The sequence below is a fragment of the Sorex araneus genome, chromosome 1, assembly GCF_027595985.1.
Source record: "Sorex araneus isolate mSorAra2 chromosome 1, mSorAra2.pri, whole genome shotgun sequence".
In the NCBI taxonomy this organism is placed as follows: domain Eukaryota; kingdom Metazoa; phylum Chordata; class Mammalia; order Eulipotyphla; family Soricidae; genus Sorex; species Sorex araneus.
In genome coordinates this window covers 244,112,164-244,126,162 of record NC_073302.1, presented here as the reverse complement: position 1 = coordinate 244,126,162, position 13,999 = coordinate 244,112,164, and positions in this window count along the sequence as shown.

Genomic DNA, 13,999 nt, shown 5'->3' with positions numbered 1-13,999 from the left:
TGGTTTTAATCCTCTATACCACACACAAAAAAAAAAAGAAAAGAAGAAGAAATTTTCAGAAGATATACTTAGAACTGTGCAACGTACAGAGCAGAAACTAGAGCAACCGTGAAGACACTCAAGTGTGCAGAACTGAGGGCCTCAACAGGCAACACCAATGTTGTCTTAACTTATTAACTCCTAAATTAGTGACCCCAACTTAACATTTGTCTACAAACTTTCCAGAGGGGAGTGAGGTAGATGGAAACAGAGATCAGTCATGCCCACGGAGCTGAGCCTTTGTGAAAGATTTATGAACAAAATAAAAAATTGCTTTAAACCATAAATTATGGGAAGTGTTTGTTACTCAGCAATATATAACGGATATAGTGTGCATGTCTTTTAACCACATACCAAGCGCAGTTTGGACCTGTTGACATGCACTTCTTTCATTTCAGAATGAACATTTTTAAAAATTCAGGGGAACAGTGAGATAGTTCAAGGACAGAAGGCCTGGATTTTGTTCCTGACACTGTATGGTTCCATGAAAGCCACTAGGAGCAGCTGAACCCTCCTGTCCCCTTCTCTCCCCGCCCCCAACACACATGCACACATGCACAAACATACCCACACATAACAACACACAGAGACACACACACACTCATACCAAACTACCAAACTTGGGAAGTATCCCCTGAGCACTGCTGAGTGTGGCTCCCAAACCAAACAAAGCCAAATAAAACAAAAATTTGAGAGGCATGAGAGGCAATAGAACATAATTTATTGATAAGAGCATTCTGAAATTAGACAACCTGGTGTCAAATCCCAGTTTTACCAATCTAAATTCCACCAATCCAAATTCTGCAAATTGTCAACAGATACCTTGCCGCTATTGTGGCTTAAATGGACAGGATAACATTAAACACCTCATTACAATTATTATGAGGATTAGCACTGTAATACTGTCCTCCTGTTGTTCATGGATTTGCTCGAGCGGGCACCAGTAACATCTGTTGTGAGACCTGTTGTTATTGTTTTTGGCATATCAAATATGCCACAGGTAGCTTGATAGGCTCTGGCGTGCGGGCAGGATACTCTCGGTAGCTTGCCGGGCTCTCTGAGAGGGATGGAGGAATCGAACCCGGGCTGGCCTCATGCAAGGCAAAAGCCCAACCTGCTGTGCTATCACTCCAGTCCATTATGAGGATTAGACAAATTAATACATAAAAGGTGATGTAGGCAGGTAGATAGGGAAAGGCCCTCAGCAAGGAAACTTATGTCAACAGAACTTCTGGGAGGAAAATCCTAAAACTAATCCGCCCTGTGAATACAGAAAACGGACCTGATAAGACCTTCAGCAGGCCCTTGAGGAGGTTGGACCCTTCCGGTGAAGTTCCTCAAACCCTTGGACCTCTTTCTTAATCTGATTAAAATGTGATCCAGCCCCGAATTTCCTCGAATCAAGACAAGCTGGGAAAAGCCTATAAAAGACATCTTGAGGGGGCTGGAGTGATAGAATAGTGGGTAGGGCGTTTGCCTTGCACGCGGCCGACCCGGGTTCAAATCCCAGCATCCCATATGGTCCCCTGAGCACCGCCAGTAGTAATTCCTAAGTGCAGAGCCAGGAGTAACCCCTGTGCATTGCCAGGTGTGACCCAAAAACCAAATATATATATATATATATATATAAAATAATAATAATAAAAGACATCTTGAATAAAGGAAGTGTGCGCATATGCTGCCCGAGCCCAAGTGCTTCTTGTGCCCATGTAGCCGAGCACATGTGGTGCCTGAGCACATGTGTCCCCTGCATCTCCCCTCTTGAGATGTGTACTTTGATGCTTTCCTGTCTAATGCTGGTATGTGTGTAGGAGCTCTCTCTGCCCCTGGAGAAGCCATGTTGTCCATGTTCTCTTTTGAGTGTGTTACTCTCTCTCTCTCTCCCCGCCCCCACTCCACACCTTAAAAAAAAACCCTTCAGGAAAAGAACCATTTAATAATTTGTGTTCCATTCCTGAAAATGAAGAGATATGAGGTCGTGTGGCCACAACAGCGGCTGCAAGATTTTGGATTTCTATATTTTTTGAGCATTGTATAACTGAGACTTAAGCCTGAAAGCTTTGTAACTTTCCACATGGTTATTCGATAAAATAAAAAAAAAACCAAAAATCCTTCAAATAAAATCTATTTACTTCACTGCTTATCTACTCCTGAAATTCTTTACTGTCCCGGGTGGCAGAGGCAATTGGGGAGAAAGTGACCGTCTTTCTCCTCCCCGCTTCACATAAGTCACGCATGGGCCCCACCAACATCAAAGTTATACATAATTTTAGTATCCACCCAATCATAAATCCAGTTAACTATTCCTAACAATTATATATTTTTACCTATGTTCTTTATTTTTGTTGATTTCATCTTCTATTTTATTTTAAATTGCGTTAAGAGATCTGGAGATATGGCTCACTGGTAGCATACATGCCATGCATGTCTGAGTCCCTGGTTTTGATCTCCAGACCATGACAATAATAACAGTAAATAAATAAAAACTACATGGACATAAAAATTTATGTTTGTATTTATGTAAAACTTATGTAAAATAGGGGTTATTCTGATTATGATAATAGAAAATTCAATGAACAAGAAGGAAATAGTTTGATAAGAGGTCAGGATTAGGGCAAATCTGAAGTTGGTCAGTTTATCATTTTAAAAATGCCATGAACTTCGTGTTCTATCAAACGCTCATGTTTTCTAATAATGGCAGCAAAATGGTTAAGTATTCCTAAGCATCATCTCCAGGTATGGCAAAATCTAGAGGACAAAGACAAGCTCTTTTGATTCTTCGCAGAAGATACAGAGGTTTTCTGAAGATTTATGTTGACTGGCAAAGACCATGTGCCCAATTCAGAACTAAAATCCCAACAGTAAGATTAGAGTGAAACAGAGGATGGACAATTAACCACAATGTCTAATGAACAGCTCTAAGTGTATACACCTTGCTTTGGGTCATATACTCTGCTTCATCGATAGCTCTAATTTCTCTGAACCAGGTGTTACTAATGAAAATGTTCTGTGCTTTCCAGGTGGTTGGTTGTTTTTAAATCCTACTTTCTTTACTGGGGACAAAAATCACTATAGAGAGTGTGCTGAATTTTGTGTTCTTATACATCTTTGAATTGCTTGCTCCTTCTTAAGAAAATATTTTATATACACTAAATTCTATTTTTATTGTTCAAGCTACTGTATAATCTCTGGGCAGCCAGGGAAGGCCCCAGAGGCTCTCCCCCTCACTGCCCAGGTTGTTGGGGCGTGTCTCAGGCTGCTCCCCCAGCCAGGGCAGCCCGTGCCATGGGGCAGGCAGAGGAGGAAATGAGGGCCAAGCCAGGTGATTGGTCAGATGCCATTCTCCCCACGCGCCAGTGCCAGTCTCTCTGAAACCCCCATTCGAGTCTCACACTGCCCCTCATTCCCATCTCCTCCTGTCTCTCCCACTCATCTCTCCGCGCTCCATCTTGCTCCCTGCTCTCTCTCCCAACTCCTCCAACTCTCTAGTCTCTCAACGCCCAGTACTGGGGGTAGAGGCTAAACCAAATCCAGCAGCAAAATCAACATAAGAAAGCCCTTCCTTTTTGCTCAAGGGCAAAAATACCACTTAAGGTCTTTTTCTCCTTTCCTCAGTCCAATAACTTAATTAACATCTCGATTAACATCTTAATTCTACTTCTTGATATTAGTTATTTTTGTACAGTAAGAGATACATTGAGGCTTGTAGGGTAGCTCTCCTGGGAGCATCTTGCTACAGACTCAGACTACAGTGCTCAGGCCAGATTAATCATTCCTAACCCTAGCAGGGTCCGAATCTAGTCATTACTTTTTGGATCATGACAGAATTTGTCCAGGTCCATGCTCTTAAGCATATAGTTAAGCAATATGGCACTCTGGCCAGGTCCAACTCGATGCCAGGGTAGTACATAGCTCACTGCTTGCCCTGGGTCTATCCAGTCCCTCATCGGGACCCTGATTTTGGGGGGCTAGGAAGTAAGGGCAACTGAGGCTTAAGTTGAGAGAACAGATGCCTAGGAGGTAAATATCACTGAGTATCTATTAACTCTCAAGTTACAAAAGCATAGCATTTACTGCCTTCCTGTGCCCATGCAAAAAGGACATTGCTCTGAATAAATCATGCAAAGGACTTAAGGAGAAGAGAAAAACAATATTTACAAATCAACAGAGCACAAAGAAATAAGTCACAAATAAACACAGAGGAATGGGAGCACTGTGATGGGAGTAACCCAAATAAACCTAAGCTCCCTGCATCAAGGCAGAAAAGACAAATCCTACAAGCTAAATCATTATTGAGTTGATTTTAATTTTGATGGTGAAATTTTGTCCACAATTATGATTATATTTTCCTTCCATTATTTTCAGTTCAGTGATAATGACTTAGAACGACTGAACTTCATAAATGTGAGAGAATGAATTTTCATTGTTTTATGTCATCTAATTTGTGGAAGCTTGTCAGAGCAGACATTGGAAATTAATACAATACCAATTAATACATTTCCAAGTTATTGAGAGAATTATAAATCATGCATTTGGGGGTTCTGGGACCCCTTGCTTTTGATTTGTACTTGATGGTGCCATTTCATTTCCTTCACATTGTGGACTGTGTAAAGGAAAACACTTAACACTTTAATACATACATCTTTTAATGCATATGTGATCAGCCACACTGAGTAATGTCCTAAGAAGGCTCAATAAAATCTAGACTAAAATCTAAAGAGCTTTCTCACTCACTGCCCCATCCTATCAATTCTAGAAACTGCTGAAGACTTGTCCATTTCTTCAAATTCTCTGATCTGAATACAGCTTTCTTTTCTGTTCTTGATTATTTATTTCTTTGGTCATCTCTGATGACTGCGGGGCTCCTGGACAGAGCCAAACTTTAGTATCTCATGTGAAACCAAAGCGACAGCATGGCAGAGGCCCAATGGTAAAGCGGCATGCCTTCAAACTCATTAAGAAAATTCTGCTAAGTTCCTAAATAAACTTGATGTCCATCATCTAATTAAGAAGAACATAGAAATACTCTAGATTCAGTCAAGCCCAGGTTAAAGAAAATGTCCTAGCTACTGAATGAAACTAAAAAATGGAATGCAGGTATACAGGCAAGGCATGTAATTTCTTGCTGGCAGATTTCCACCTGATAGGGTGTCTCTGTGTCCATGTTACAAGCAACTGATGGTTCCTCCAGTTGGAGAAATAAGAGCAGGACTTTGCTTTTTCTCAACCACTTATTCTATTTAGGACTTTTTGTTTCTTTATTAAAAGAACAACAAAAACCCCAAACCAGGAAAACAGTCTGCACTTCCAAAGTCGTTTGCTCCTTCTCAGAGCTCTACTTTTCAAACTATATTACTTTGTTTTGACTTTCTTTAACTTAGGACAAAGGTTATCCACAAATGAAATATTTATCTTTTAAAATAGCAGCTGCAAAAAAAGCACAGGATGTGTGAGTTTAAAAACACTTTGGCTTTGTGTGTGTGTGTGTGTGTGTGTGTGTGTGTGTAAGAGAGAGAGAGAGAGTGGTATGCGTGGGGAGGGGCTCATGCACACACAGGATGTGTTAATGAAAACACTGTACTCTGGCTGCATGTATGTGCTCTTTGTATGTTATATGTGTGTGCATGACTTTCTAGATTTTGTGTATGAAATTTTCTAGGGTGCACACACGTGTGTTGGGGGTGGGAAAAGAGAAAAGTAAGAAGACAGGGGGAGAGAGAGAGAGAGAGAGAGAGAGAGAGAGAGAGAGAGAGAGAGAGAGAGAGAGAACTCTAGGGGGAAATTTCTAGGGTGTATGTGTGAAAGTTTTACATTCTTCCACTTCTCATACCCCATTTTGTATCATTGCACAGTATTCTGTAACCACCACCTCTTAAAAGCTGACTTTTAACAATTGACTTTTCTCATTCTCATGTTTTCAGTGAGACTTTTATAAAGCATTATTTTTTTTATTTAAAAACTTTAAAAGTTGGGCTTGAGCGATAGCACAGCGGGTAGGGCATTTGCCTTGCACATGGCCAACCTGGGTTCAATTCCCAGTATCCCATATGGCCCCCTGAGCACCACTAGGAATAATTCTTGAGTGCATGAGCCAGGAGTAACCCCTGTGCATCGCTGGGTGTGACCCAAAAATTAAAAAAAAAAAAACTTTAAAAGTTGATCGCTGATTGCACTTTTGAGCATCTACCCCAGCACATAAAAACTCTCTCTCAAAATGACATATACACGCCATTATTCATTGCTGCACTCAGTATGTAAGTAAGCTATGGAATCAACCTAGGTGTCTAACGATAGATAAATGGATTATGAAGATATAGTATACATACACAATGGAATACTATGCAGCTGCAAGGAATGATGAAATCATGCAATTTGCTGCAACCTGGTTGGAACTGGAAGATACCATGTTGAGTAAAGTAAGCTAGAAGAAAGACAAGTACAGAATGATCTCACTTAGCTGTGTTATATAAAATACTGGATGAGAAAATGTACTACTACAAAACGGGGAAATGCTAAGATCACCCTCGACACCAGTGTTTAGAAAGGAGAAGGGCAGAGAAGGAAAGAAATCAAGGGGAGAAGAAAAGAACAGGAAGTAATGGGTGAACAGGCAGGCATCAGGACTTCAGCCATACTGATGATATGAGTGAGGGGTTTATCCAAAAAATAGACTCAATGAAACTGTAAACATAAGGTCTCAAGTGCAACAAATGAAACTTTGTAAAGTGCCTATCAAGTTGACAGGCAAGAAAGAATATAGTTAGAGTTGGATTGGTAGGGAATATAGGACACTGGTGGAGGGACTTAACACTGGTGGTGGAATTGGTGATGAAATATTATATGCCTAAAATCCAACTATGAATAATTTTGTAAGTAACAGTTCCTTAATTAAAGAATTTTAAGTTGGGGCCAGAGCGATAGCACAGCGCATAGGGCGTTTGCCTTGCACGCGGCCAACCCGGGTTAGATCCCCGGAATCCCATATGGTCCCCCAAGCACCGCCAGGAGTAATTCCTGAGTGCAAAGCCAGGAGTAACCCCTGAGCATCACTGGGTGTGACCCAAAGAAGCAAAAAAAAATTTTAAGTTGGATTGTTAATTAAATGCCACATCTCCTTATGTACAACAGAAATATTTGTTTCTATTATGTGCACCCAACTTCCTAAAATTAACAAATACTGCTGCCATGCTATATTTTGGTAATGAATACAATGCAATATTTCATTAAGCCTCCAGTATCATTTTTTCTCCTTGAAAAATGTAATTTGTACCCTTTCAGAATGAAATTAATCTCTAGGGTCAAATCTCAGTAAGCCAAAGAAAGAAAAAACTTCTTATAATAGATACACACTATTAATGGCCCTAGGTAGTTGAGGCCTTAGCACTCCAAGAGTCAAGGACAAATAACTTCAGTGTATTGAAGACCCTAATGTATGGCCTCCAGCCTTTTCCTTTAAAGTGACAGCACTTTAACTGAAACTAAACTACTGGAGGGTATGGCTATTTCTTAAACTACTTGCAATTTTTGTTTTTCTTACTGTCTATAGTTTTATTTATTTGTTCTTTCAGGGAATACCTTACTGTGGTTTTCCTTCTAATCCTTTGGAATCAAATGTATACATAGATACATATATATATTTGAATCAAATATATTTATCTATATTTCCTAGCATCTTATCATACTTCCTTTTATAATACACCTCTTATCAGACTTTCTTTTATAATGTTTTGCCCTCTGTGTGGTTTCCTAAAGCAAATGCCAGTTAAGCATGCAGTTTCTACCAGGTATTTTTTTCTAAGATGAAATTTATAGGCCTTTTATACAACATGATCAATCAGTCCTAAGAATATCCTAAAAGGAAACTTCTGTGTTTAGTATACTTACATGTCTGAATTTCCCTTCATCTTCAAAAGGTGTATCCTGATTCTGCTCTTATTTTATCTGTCTGAAACATCCTATAAGGGAAACTACAAAAATAAGAAAGAAGTTTCACATAAATATTTGGATCTTGATTCTCTGGAGTTGTAATAAACCAAACCATCCTCCTCCCCCTTTCTTAAAATAAATCCAAGGGAAATTAGATGAAAGATTATACAGAAATGGTGTCTTTAAGATACGTTCAGACTCCACAAACAATTTTTTGCTTGGGTATAGTCTTCCTGGTTACATAAGAATTCAAAGCAGAGGAAGTTAATTATACCAGATACAAAGTTAAAAATCCAAATAGATTTCTCTAGCTTCCTTAGGTTTATTTGCATTTCTCATATCTTTTGCAGGTGGGTCAAAATTGACCTGACCTGGGACTCAGGTCAATTTGCCTAGTATGGTCTATGGAATAAACTAATTCCTGTTCTATGTGAAAACTTTGTAGGGAAAGATCTGTATTGGGAGGATCTTCTTTAAGATCCCTCCCCCTCTTAGTCCCTGAATGGATCATTGAGCACAGGTAGTTTTTTCTACTGTGAATCTACCTGTAGTGCCTCAGACTATAATGTTCCAGTTGGCTTTATATCTATCACTTCACAACAGATTACACACACATAACGGCTTTTTCTATGATATATATGTATATATGTGTAAATATATATATATATATATATATGCAAAATCACTTTTGTTTGTGTGGGGGCCACACCAGGAAGTGCTCTGGGACTATTCCTAGCTCTGTGCTCAGGAGTGAATCTTACAAGGGCTTTAAAGCACCATATGTGGTTATATGGTGCCCGGGATCAGAACTGGGGTCAGTAGAATGAAAGGCAAGCACCTTAATCTCTGTGCTACCTCTCTAGTTTCAACATACATCTTTTTAAAGAGGTATTACATATATATACATACATATATGATATATATTTACATATATATGTATGTATTATTTATCTATCTATCTACCTACCTATCTTATTCGGAAACTGAAAGAAATCAGTTCATTTAATGGGCTCAAAGATGTTGCAATTAACACCAAATTGAAGAAACATAGGGCTCAGCACTCAAACTCTCCCTAAACTCACCCTACTTGCCCTTATAGTGCTATACCAAGGAATCTGACCTGGGCAACATTAGTCAACTGTGCCAATTTACCTAAGGATTTGTTTATTAGTTCACTATGAAGCCTCTCCCAGGTCTGGACTGGGATTGTAAGGGAGAGTTTTAACCTGGCATAGGTGATATACTACTCATCATTGGTTATAGCTGGATTTGGGTTCTCTACTACCTAGAAATTATGAAGACTAAGCCCTTACTGTTTCCATCTCATTGTTTATGTTGTTTAATGAATGTTTTTCTTGCTTAAAAACTAATGCCAAGGGTTGGCAAGATAATATAATAGGTAGGGCACATACCTTGTATGTGGTTGACCTGGGTTTCAATTCCCCAAATGGCCCCCTGAGACAAGTGACTTCTGAGGGAGGAGCCAGGAGTAAGCCCCAAGCACCACCGGATGCAGCAAGAAAAGAAAAAAGGAAAGAAAAGCAAGCAAACAAATAGTATATAGACAGATGCAATGTATCTTGGGGTAGTTTTACTAGCCTTTGACCACACTGTTCCATTGTCCACAATTCTACAAGAACCCAAAATTGTTCATTTTTCTTTGATTTTTGAATATTTCTGTTTAATGATCACAAAAAAAGTAATTTAGTTGTGGCGTTTAAAAATAAGTCTGTGTAAATAAGCATGACCTTCTCATTAGACTGAATTGCAATCTGTTCTTGGACCAGGCAGAAAGAAAACTATCAGAATACTTTTTAAGGTCTTTTTTCAGGACTTTGATTCTATTAACGAGAACACTGGACACAAAGATAGCCCTCCAGCTATTAAATCTAAAAAATGAAATTTTACATTTGTGGTTTTCAGAAATTCTAATTTCCCTCACTAGTCAAGTTTGTTTTCTGATATATTAAAAAACAGCATATTAAAAAACAGTTACACAGATTTAAAATGCGCACATGTCAAGCAACATTAAGGAGTATGTAAGAAACACAAGGTATGTGAAAATATTTAGAGATATGCATATAAGACTAAGGTTCAATATCTGAGTAATTATTTTAAAGGTTCTAGAAAATTCATGTAAAAGGTTAGTGTTTAAGTTTGTGAAAATATGTTAGGAGATAGTATGAAGTCATGTATGCAACTAATGAATGCACCTAAACTTTAGTATTTCCAGAGTTGGAGCGAAGCAAAAATCTTATTTCAGTCAAGTGTCAGAAGATTAATAATTTATGTAAACTCACATAAAGTTAGCTATTTTTTTTTGTCCTAGTGATGAGAAAAAGACTTTTGAAAATAAGGACGAAAAGATAATTAGGTATGACCTGGGAACTTTTATCTGCCTTCAGATACTCTGTATCTGTTCAATTATGTAATTTTCATCTCATTTTAGAAAAGTACAAAGATGTAAGGTGATACTGTCTTAATTAGGATATTTAATAAAGCACTTAAGAAACTCATTGAAAGAAATTTCTTAGTATCAACTTCACATTCTTTATAACAAAATTTGGTTCAGAAAGCAAATTATGGTAATTTTCTTTGTAACTTTTTTTTTGGGGGGGGGTGCCACACCTGGCTGTGCTCAAGGATCACTATTGTCAGTGCTGGGGTATTGATATGTAGTACTGGGGACTAAATCCAGGTGTGGTGCATGCAAGGACATTTCCCCTCTACTATCACTCTGGGCTAGACTAATTATTTTGAGAATAGAGTGAAGAGAGTGCACTGGGGGTAGAGGGGTAGATCCCTGATAGAGGGTCTTATATATGCAGACTTATGCTCATTGTAAGAAATTAGGGTCTCCTCCAATAATCCATGTTGCCAAAATAATAGCAACACCTTTATGTCATTTACCTGCAAGTCTTAACTTTCATGGATAAAGCGCAATACAAGATTTAGTAAAATGTTAAACTGGAGACCAGATTGATATATTTGGTCAGCTTTCATGTTTATGTCTTTTACATGTGCATATTCTCTATTATACATCACTTTTATATGCACATATACATAAAATTTAGATACATTAGAAATTTACCTCACTCTTGTTTGTTTTTTTTTTTAAGAAAAAAGGTGCAGGGCTAGAGTAACAGGTAAGCACTTGCCTTGCATATGACCAGCTCACATTTGATCCCCAGAGCCACACATACATGGTTCCCTGAGACAGGAGTGAATCCTGAGCCTGAGCAGGTTCTGGAGTAGGCCCTGACCACAGTTAGGTGTGGCACATGCGCATGCACATACAGGCACGTGTGTGAGCGTGTGCACACACACACATACACACACAGGAAAGCTGTTTCAGTGGTCTCTAAGTTTGTCTTTGATGTTTCCTTCTTTCTCATACATCCACAGCGCCAAATTAATCTTTATGTAGCAAAATTCATATTTTTAAAAAAAATTCATTTGCATAAACATTCCAATATTCCTGCAGTAAAAATCACAGGATATTGAGGCTGAGATTAAGCTCCCTCTTTCCTATTCACTTGCAAAGTTCCAGGTCAGTTCATGGCCTCTGCGGAAACTGCTTTTCTCTTGCTTCTTCTAATCTAAGTACTCTTCTTCATGCAGTTTCCACCATTCAGGCTGCTTTTGTTTGTTTTTGTTTTTCTCCTTCTACCCAAATCCTTTCCATTACCCCAACTAAAAATCTCTCTCCTCTGTGAAACCATGCCAGCCCATTTTAGGTCATTAACAGACATCACTATAACATTATGAACACTTGTTTTTTTTTTTTTTTTTTTTGCTTTTTGGGTCACACCTGGCAATGCACAGGGGTTACTCCTGGCTTTGCACTCAGGAATTACCCCCTGGCCGTGCTCAGGGGACCATATGGGATGCTGGGATTTGAACCCGGGTCGGCCGCATGCAAGGCAAACGCCCTACCCGCTGTGCTATCTCTCCAGCCCCAAAAACCATGAGTGTTATACAGATAAAACGTGAAGGTTAACAAAACCAGAATCCAGGTCTTCAGAATGGATCGTGTCCATTGACCAGGTCAGCTATGTGCAAGGTAAGCTCCTTACTTATTGGACTTTCGGAGCCCTGTGTCTTACTCTTCCACCCCCACGCTCTGCCATTTTTCATTTTTTTCTACATATTTTTCAAACTTAAGAGATAGATTCTAAGTATGATCTCTTAAAAATCCATGCTTTGTTCCAGGGAAATTAAAAGATGGCAACAGGAAGAATAAAACATCCAATGTGGAACATATCCCATCTTTTTACAATCAAAACAAAATAAAAATCTCAAATACCATGCAGAACTGCATTTATTATTAGGCTAACTCCCCACTGGCTAACATAGTATACAAAACAGCCTAAGATTCTAAGAGTAAACACATATACACACCATGTTTAGGCAGTTCATCAAAGAAAACAATTACATAAGCACTGTATCACTGTCACTGTCATCTCATTGCTTATCGATTTGCTCGAGCGGGCACCAGTAACGTCTCCATTGTGAGACTTCTTGTTACTGTTTTTGGCATATCGAATACGCCACAGGTAGCTTGCCAGGCTCTATCATGTGGGCGGGATACTTTCAGTAGCTTGCCAGGTTTTCCGGGAGGGGCAAGGTATCGAACCCGGGTCTGCCATGTGCAAGGCTAATGCCCTACCCACTGGGTAGGTATGGAGGCAATAAGAGATAAAAACATGAGAAAAAAAATTTAGGAGCCATAAAGGATATCTAAAGTTATGAAGAGAAAAACAGCGCTGGTTTAAGTCTTGAGAGGCAAGTCAAAACCTTAATCTTTTGCAGAGAAGATACTTCTTTTCTAGAAGCTGAGACAGAGCCACAGAAGTTCGGTTAAAGACACATATCAGTTTAAGAGATGGTCAAGACGACACTCCAAAGAACATTTTTTCAGTGATTTGATTTCATCAAGAAATACACACTTGGGGGCTGGAGCAATAGCACAGTGGGTAGGGCGTTTGCCTTACACGCGGCTGACCAGGGTTCGATTCCCAGCATCCCATATGGTCCCCTGAGCACCGCTAGGAGTAATTCCTGAGTGCAAACCCAGGAAGTAACCCCTGTGCATTGCCAGGTGTGACCCAAGAAAAGCGAAAAAAAAAAAAAAAAAAAGGAATACACTTGGGGCTGAAGCAATAGCACAGCAGGGTAGGGCATTTGCCTTGCATGCGACCGACCAGGGTTCGATTCCCAGCATCCCTTATGGTCCCCTGAGCACCGCCAGGGGAAATAACTGAGTGCAGAGCGTGGAGTAATCCCTGTGCATCGCTGGATGTGACCTGAAAAAAAGAGAGAAAGAAAGAAAGAAAGAAAGAAAGAAAGAAAGAAAGAAAGAAAGAAAGAAAGAAAGAAAGAAAGAAAGGAAGGAAGGAAGGAAGGAAGGAAGGAAGGAAGGAAGGAAGGAAGGAAGGAAGGAAGGAAGGAAGGAAGAGAGAAAGAAAGAGAGAGAAAGAAAGAGAGAAAAAAGAAAGAAAGAAAGAGAAAGAAAGAAAGAGAGAAAGAAAGAAAGAAAGAAGGAAAGAAAGAAAGAAAGAAAGAAAGAAAGAAAGAAGGAAAGAAAGAAAGAAAGAAAGAAAGAAAGAAAGAAAGAAAGAAAGAAAGAAGGAAAGAAAGAAAGGAAGTTTTTCTTATTATTGTGCCAAACCTCAAGCAATTCTTCTGAAGGTGAAAGAAGGAAATGAAGATTTGAGGCTAAAAAATATGGGTGGAGGGGCGGGGGTGGAGAGGAAGTCTCTTCATCTATATCACAACAATCTTAATTGATCAAAGGGTCCTGAATTTTGTTCCCTAACTCCATTTTATTTTGTTGAGTAGAAAAACATGAAGATAAAACATAAAGCCAATCTCACATTTTTTTTTTTACTGACTCACTATATGAAAAAGAAAATGAAGGTGTCTAAGACTCTATTTAAAATGAAGGTGGTTACTTATGGCTGTTTATAACTTTCTTTTGTTGAATCATCTATACTCCTCCCCCCACTTGGTAGTTTCCAGGGTCATCGGGCAG